Here is a 5,559-nt window from a genome sequence, read left to right as displayed (position 1 = left end):
TGATATTATACACCTATCATCCCAGTACTGGGGAAGCTGGGCAGGAAGATTGTGAGTCTGAAGCTAGTCTGGGCTACACAGACTATGACTAGAGCTTTCAGACACATTTACATAGCATTCTATTCTTTTCTTTTTAGTCTGTTGTAGGGCTTGAACTCAGGGTCTGGATGCTGTCCCTGAGCTCTTTTGCTCAAGGCTAGTGCTCTACCACTTTAAGTCATAGCATCACTTCCAGTTTTCTGGTGATTAATTGAAGATAAGAGTCTCATGGACTTTCCTGCCCAGGCTGGCTTTGAACCATGATCCTTAGATTTTAGCCTCCTGAGTAGCTAGGATTACAGGCATAAGACACCAGCATCCAGCTGTTCTTATGGAAATGAAAATCTAGATTTAAGTAATAATTCAGACAACTAAAAAATGTCCCCTTAGTGGGGCACTGGTGGCTCATACCTGTAACCCTAGCTACTTAGGAGGCTGAGATCTGAGGATCACGGTTCAAAGCCAGCCGGGCAGGAAAGTCCCTGAGACTCTTACCTCCAATAAACCACTAGAAACCCGGAAGTGGAGCTGTGGCTCAAGTGGTAGAGCGCTTGCCTTGAGCTGAAGAGCTGAGGGACAGCACCCAAGCCCAGAGTTGAAGCCCCACGACCGACAAAAAAAAAAAAAAGTCCCCTTTAAGTTAGATGCTAATTGTTTTTCTATAATGTCTTATGTCATTGATTGCCATAAGAAATTAAGTTGCTAACGTCTTCACTTTTTTTTTTCTTTTTAAAAATTTTATAAAGCCTCAGACACTGTCCTGGCTGTAATATAGCCAAGAAGACTATTTAATTATCTGGTATTACTACTTCTCATTCAGAACCTCAGAGACTTCATTCTCTTCTAGATGGAGAGCTTCTGTTTCCTCCTTTGTTGCTGCAGTCAGCCTGTCTGGTCCCCAGCTTGCTCCTGGAATTGTTCTTCCACTCTGCTTTCCCTTTTTTTGCTCATCGCAGGTGACAAACAGGATGTCCTTTTAGGCTGTGCACAGCAAGCATCCAATAACCACTTACTGAATTAGATCAAACCAGGGAAGACTGGGTGGCTGCCAGAGGAAAGCGAATAATTAAACTTGTTAAATCATTAACCTTAATTTTAGACACATCCCTTAAGCTCTTGAGTGTGGTTTGGGAATTCATACCTGAGTTCCAAATGGTTGAAGTTGTCAGGAATCCAGCTGCTAAATAGAAGTAGGGTTCTATTATATATTAAAGTGTATGTTTGCAAGCATGAATAATTGTGGCCAATTTGTAGAGCAGGAAGAATAAAAGTAGCAAATTGGTAAAGGAATCCTGTTTTCACATCGGTAATAAAGAAGAGCCCTTATAGATGTTACTGTGTAAATATTGTCTTTAAAATTTGATGTTATTTGTTGAAATTCAATTTTTTTTTGGGTCCTATCGTGGGGCCTGAACTCTGGGCCTGAGTGCTGTCCCTCAGCTCTTCAGCTCAAGGCTAGCACTCTACTACTTGAGCCACAGCACCACTTCTGGCGTTTTTCTTTTTGCTTATGTGGTGCTGAGGAATCGAACCCAGGGCCTCAGGCATGCAAGGCAAGCGCTCTACCACTGAGACAACTTCCCAGCCCGAAACTCAATTTTTTTAAAAAGAAAAACTATTTTGTCTAAAACAAAAATTACATAAGTTGTATGAAAGCAAAAAAATCTTAATTTCATTGTGTTAAGCTGTGTTAACTATTAAATATCACTAAGCTTTATGAGACACATTTTAAGGTATCTGTAGTAGTCATCTCAAACCCAAATATAGTTTTGCTTAGGCACAAAGCCTTGGAGTCATGGTAGAGTCATGTTGGTCTCATCTCATATCCAATTCATGCACAATCCAGTTCTACGTTCCACATCTACCCAGAATCCATCTCACTGCCTCCACTGCTGTGCCCCAACCCAGGCCCTCCACTGTGTATCAACCTCTCATCTCCTGCCCTGCTTCCACCCCTGTCTGATCTCTCTCCAGGAGCTGGAGGGAGTATTTACAGAAGACAGTCAAAGCCCATTGTCTTGGTCTCCTTATCTACATGTCCTGGCTCTGGCCTACCTCTCAGAACTCATTTCTTCCATTCTACCATTTTTCTCCAATCACATAGAACTTCTTGCTTCCCTTTAAACACAATAAATATGTGTTGAATGAAATACAGTAGTTGCTAATTAAGTAAATTATATACTAATCATAATCAGTTAAAATTAGTATAGGTGGTTTTGCTAGCCCAGTGGTTCTCAATCTTGGTATCAGAATCATGTAGAGAGTTTGTTAAAACTCAGATGGGCCAGGCGTTAGTGGTTCACACCTATAATCTTGATTACTCAGGATGTAGATATCTGAGGATTGTGGTTCAAAGCCAGCCTGAGCAGAAAAGTCTGTGAGACTCTTATCTCAAACTAACCAGCAAAAAAATCCAGAAGTAGAGTTGTGGTTTAAGTGGCAAAGCACCTTGAGTGAAAAAGCTTAGGGATAGCACCCAGAGCCTGAGTTCAAGCTCCAGGACTGGCACAAAAACCAAACAAACAAAAACCCCTCAGATGGTTGAGTCTTGCTTCTAGCGTGTTTGATTCAGTAGGTCTGGAGTATGACATAGGCATGTACTTTGGTTGGATGATTGTAGCTTGGAAACCTAATTGGACATTCTAAGCAAAATATTGGCAACTTTTGGCCTACTGTTCTGTTCCTGTGTGTGAGTGAAAAAAATTATAGTAGACCCCATTCTCAGGGGATATGTTTCAAGGTCCCCAATGGATGCCTGAAACTACAGATAGTACTAATCCCACACTTACTGGTTGTTTCTTATCTATACTTGCTAATGTTTTTCTTTTTCAAAAACTTTAGGGGCTGGTAAGGTGGCTCAGTGGTAGAGTGCTTGCCTTGAGCTGAAGAGCTGAGGGACAGTGCCCAGGCCCAGAGTTTAGACCTCATGACCGGCCAAAAAAAAAAATTGTCCGGTGCTGGTGGTTCACGCCTGTAATCATAGCTACTCAGGAGGCTGAGATCTGAGGATCACGGTTCAAAGCCAGCCGGGGCAGGAAATCTGTGAGACTCTTATCTCCAATAAGCTACCAGAAAACTGGAAGTGGCACTGTGGCTCAAGTGGTAAGAGTGTTCGCCTTGAGCTGAAGAACTGAGGGACAGCGCCCAGGCCCAGAGTTCTAGCCCATGATGGGCAAAAAAAAAAAAAAGGAATAAAAAATTTTAAATTGTTGTTATAAAGGTGATGTACAGCAGGATAAAAAATTTACAAATTAAATACGATGTTCATAACTAATAAAATGAATAAGTAGGGGCTGGGAAGGTGGCTCAGTGGTAGAGCGCTTGCCTTGCATGCCTGAGGCCCTGGGTTTGATTCCTCAGCACCACATAAGCAGAAATAAAAAAAGCCGGAAGTGGTGCTGTGGCTCAAGTGGTAGAGCACTAGCCTTGAGCTGAAGAGCTGAGGGACAGCGCCTAGGCCCAGAGTTCAGGCCCCAGGACCGGACCCCCCAAAAAAAGAAGAAGAAGAACTATCACAATATACTAATATAAAAAAATTTTAAACTTACATATTAGCCAGGATTGGTGGCACATGTCAATAATCCCAACCCTTGGCAGGCTGAGATAAGATCACAAATTTGAGGCCATCCTGGGGTACACAGTGAAGCCCTTTATTTCTTGAGATTTTTTTTTTTTTTGCCAGTCCTGGGACTTGAACTCAGGGCCTGGGCACTGTACCTGAGCTTCTTTTGCTGAAGGTTAGTACTCTACAACTTGAGCCACAGTGCCACTTCTGGCTTTTTCTGTTTCTGTAGTACTGAAGAATCGAACCCAGGGCTTCATGCATTCTGGGCAAGCATTCTACCATGAAGCCACATTCCCAGCCCAAAGCCCTTTAGATCTAAAAATTTCCATTTAGTATTTTTTGGGGTAGCAATTGATCATGATAACTATGATAACTGGAACGTAGGATAGAAAAATCATGGGTAAGTGGGTGTTGCTAGTGTCCTAAGCAAAGGACTGCTTTTACACAGGGTCGCAACAAAACAGGTCTGACAACTTCCCCTAAATACAAAAGGGAAAAGTAAGTGTGAAAGGAAAGAGCAGGAAAGGAAGTGATCAGTATGAGGGGACTAGCATCCTCAGCCTATTTTGGGAGTGAGGATTGGCTAACAAGACCTCCAAGATTATAGTAGGAATGTGGCATGATTCAGGTAGTCTTGGTCAACTACACTCTAGCTGATCATTATCTCAGCATTGATTGGGCCAAGGCTTGTCATAAGAAAGTCACTGTTACACAGACTGGGTGCCAGAGGGGTAATTTTCAACACTGGTCACAAGATGTTTATTTATTAGACCTGTAGTTCCTGCAATCCAAGGTGACTGTAGGAGAATGACTCAGAAAGGACAATTCAGGATGAAGGCTGAGGTGTTAAGCCTTTCATTCTGTTTTTAATGACTCATTGGGCATCTGTAGACCCAGGTGAAGAGACAGTGCTTATAGCAAAATAGCTTCTTCATTCTTCTTCTAGAGGGACTTTTATAATTGCAGAATATCCCAGGACCTTTTCTTTTCTTTTTGACATTTAGCCACAGGGTGGCTCTATAACTCTAGAAATTATTCCACTGCCCCCTAATTAAAGCATCGTTTGTTATTTGGAGAGGTTTCAAGGCATTTCTTTTTAAAGAAAATTACAAGACCAGCAGTTTGTTGTCCACACCAGGTCAGCTGCTGCAAGGGACATACTGGTGTTTTTCTCAGCAGCATGCACTGTTGGAAGTTACTACTGTTACTCCAGTTGGAAATGACACCTGAAAGCAGATTTGTAAGCATAGGTATTATATCAGAGCTGGGACACAGTGGTATATGCCAGTATCACAGTTATGTGGAGGCTGAGGCAAGAGGATAGAAAATTCAAGGCCAGCCTGGGTTACATAGTGAGACCTCATCTCAAAACAGACTGGAAAACAGATGGACAAAAATCTCCAAAAAGGCTGAGGATGTAGCTCAGTGGTAAAGCATTTGCTTAGTATACCTATGGCCTTAGGTCCACTCCCCAGTGCTACAAAAAATAGCAAAGTCATATGTCAAAGAAAGATGTCTTTTTAACCACTCAGAAAGGAATCCTACTCAGTCATGACCCCATTTCATCTTACAGGCTGTTTATCAGCCAGAGGGTTTCCTGCACCCTACCTGACTGCTGATTTTCACCTTCATTTTCCACTTTTCTTCTCCAGTTCTTTGGAGGAATTCATATTGGCCTGACATTGTCTGACATGTATCCTTAATACTTCATTTCCTTCCTCCTTCCCTCCTTTCTTTTTTCCTTTCTTTTTCTTTCTTCTTTCTTTCCTCTCTTCATTCTCTTTCTTTCTTCCCTCCCTTCCTCCCTCCCTCCCTTCCTCCCTCCCTCCCTTCCTCCCTTCCTCCCTCCCTTTCTTCCTCCCTCCCTCCCTTCCTCCCTTCTTTCCTTCCTTCCTTCCTTCCCTTCTTTCCTTCCTTCCTCCCTTCCTTCCTTCCTTCCTTCCTTCCTTCCTTCC

Source organism: Dipodomys ordii, unplaced genomic scaffold, assembly GCF_000151885.1.
Source record: "Dipodomys ordii isolate 6190 unplaced genomic scaffold, Dord_2.0 Scaffold63, whole genome shotgun sequence".
Taxonomy (NCBI): Eukaryota; Metazoa; Chordata; class Mammalia; order Rodentia; family Heteromyidae; genus Dipodomys; species Dipodomys ordii.
This window is presented reverse-complemented; position numbering follows the sequence as displayed.